Raw genomic sequence first — 2,738 nt, forward strand, 5'->3', positions numbered from 1 at the left:
GGGCGGGAGCTGAGTCACCGAGGCCTGGGAGGCCAGGGGAGGCCGGGCGATGGCACCGGGATAGTCCTGCTGCCGGACGGACGCGGCCAGCCTCACCGCGGACCCCAGCCAGAGCCAGGCTTCCCGAAGGGTTAGGACCTCTGCCTCAGTTGGCTGACCCGCTCTCTGACCTCAGGCCCGCGGCGCTTTCCCAGCGGCGGCCAGGTGGTGTCCACGCGTGACAGAGCGACGAGCACAGCCCCTCGGCGCGACTGTAGGGAGCTGTGCGTTCTGGGAGCAGCGTCTGGCCCGGGACTGGTTCAAGATCAGGAGTCTGGGTGTTTTGGTTCTAGAAAGCAGGCAGTGCAGAATCACCTTACTTTGGAAACCTAGAGGAAAACGTTTATTGGAAATTGAATTTGGGTTGGGAGCTTGGTCCATCTGGGCATGACCAGGGTCACAGCTTGTCTCCTAAAACCCTACCTTAGTAGTGTCCTTCAAACATCCTGGTCTAAGGTCCAAGGGCCTGGGCTGTGTGGAAAAAATCCGCACTTGTATCTTCCCCTAGTCTGTAGGCTCCACTCGCTTAAACTGCTTCGGACTTCTAGTCCACTGGGCCATTGTCTCCGCGTTTCACTGTCTTCCTTTTGATCCTAATAACAAATACATGTTTTTGTTTCTAAGCCACAGAGAAGGGCCTGTGCTGAAATGTGAGTTGTAATATCCTACAGTTTTTTTGTTTTGTTTTGCTTTGTTTTTTGTATATGAACATCCATCTGTGGCTCAGACATTTTGTTGCTTTTCAGTGGGGCTTTCTGCCCTCAACTTGATTTAGATCCCTGAGTGCAGCAGGGCGCTTTCCATCCAAGAGCCTCAGAGGAGAGACGATGTCCGGGAATGGGGAGAAGACCTGTTCATTCTTTAGATCTAAAGTTCCTTCCTGCCACAGGCTCCTGGGGACCAGGAAGAATCGCTGGGTGCAGACATAGTTTATTATTGACAGAAACTGGACCTAGAGCTCCCTGGAACCTGCATGGGTGGTAGAAGTAAACATGTTGTCATTTCAAATTTGCTAGCAGTTTTTTTGTTTGGGGAGAAATGAAGATTTAAAGAGGCCTCCGGGAAAGACTTTGTTTTGGAGAAAAAAGTGCAGAGAGATCTTGTAATTCAGAGATAAAGTCATCATCACACCTAGAATAGGAAATGTGTGTGCAAGCATCTGACAGAGTCAGACTTGTTGGATGACATGTGAAAGAGTCTGCATCTCAGTAACTTGGGTCTGTAAAGAAATGCATTTTTCCTAGATATTCCTAGAGACTGCTGTGATTCTGAGGGCCGCTGATCACGAGGAAGAAAATGTAATGTAAAAGTAATGTTTTTCTCTAATTACCTTCTTTCTCTTCAGAGGAGGTTTGTGACAGACTGAACGCAGCTTTCTCAAAGCCTAGGCTTGTTGGAGGGAAACGAAGGATGACAGAAATCCACAGAGGCCCAGGAGGCTTGGCTGGGAGCAGCACTCTGCTAATTCAAGATTTCCACTTGAATTGGACACAGTAACTCTCAGCTGATTGGTAACAGACTTGTGCCTGACACTTGGGCTCTCAAATGTCTGGGAATTGCTGGGAGAAGGGGACAGTTCTGTGGGAATTTCACAGTGTGAGCTCAGTGAACACCCACGCATTGGGGCCTGTGAAAGGAGTTCCTGTCTTCAAGCAGAAGAGACCTCAGAGGCTGCCACTTTGCCTTCTGGTGCCAAACAACACCCTGTGAGGGAAGTTCAATGAGGAAAGGTTGGATGGGCTGCGGGAATGGAGCTGTTTTAGCACACTTGTGACTAACACTTTTCACTAGTCTTCGTGCCTCTCTGGGAAGGGATATGTGGCTTACCATGGGCCTCAGGAACCCAGTCTGGGCAGGTTTGTCTGAATGTATCTCCCAGGACTGCTGAGGCAGGAGAAGGAAACAGCAGGTGGCACTTCAGTGGGGAAAGATCCCTCAGGAACTGAGGAATCACTACCTTGCATTTCATGGTGGAGCAAGTCAGGGGCCATAGCCCATTTTATTGATATATTGATTGATTGATTGATTGATACTGGGAATGGAACTCAGGACCTTGTGCTTGCCAGGCAGGTGTGGTGTCACTGAGCTAAATCCTCAGCCCAGCCCATTTTAAAGAGGATGCAAAGCATAATATTGCGTCTCAAAAGGGAAAGAGAATGTGTGGACAGAACCATTCATCAAGACCTTGTCTTTCCCTTCTTATCCTCTCCTTTCTTTTCCCTTTCCTTCCCTTTCCCTCCCTATTTTTTTTTTTTTTTTTTTTTTTTTTTTTTAGCTATAACCCCAGCCATTTTTATTTGAGACAGAGTCTCACTAAGTTGTTACATTGCCCAGGCGGGGCTCAAACTTTCGATCCTCTTGTTTCACCCTCCACAGTGCTGGAATTACAGGCATATGCCACCATGCCTAGATCCTGGTAATTTTTTATTGGATTCCAGACATGGGGAAGTTTACTTTGAGATGTATATAATATGTTTGATTTAGAAAGGAAAAAAATATGTTTGAGTTTTGTTCTAAAACATAGATGTTATTTAGAAAGAATTCATTGCTTTCAGGTCTTATTTTTAAGCTTTTCTTGGTGGGCCTTGAGCAGCATTCAACTCAGCCACAATATCCTTGAATTATGAGGCATTTTGCAATGAGTAATGGAACTAGGAACTCTTTTTTGGGGGTGTGGAGAGGCATTGTTCATGCCAAGC

The sequence above is a fragment of the Fukomys damarensis genome, unplaced genomic scaffold (assembly GCF_012274545.1).
Source record: "Fukomys damarensis isolate Sample0158 unplaced genomic scaffold, DMR_v1.0_HiC HiC_scaffold_10, whole genome shotgun sequence".
NCBI lineage: Eukaryota > Metazoa > Chordata > Mammalia > Rodentia > Bathyergidae > Fukomys > Fukomys damarensis.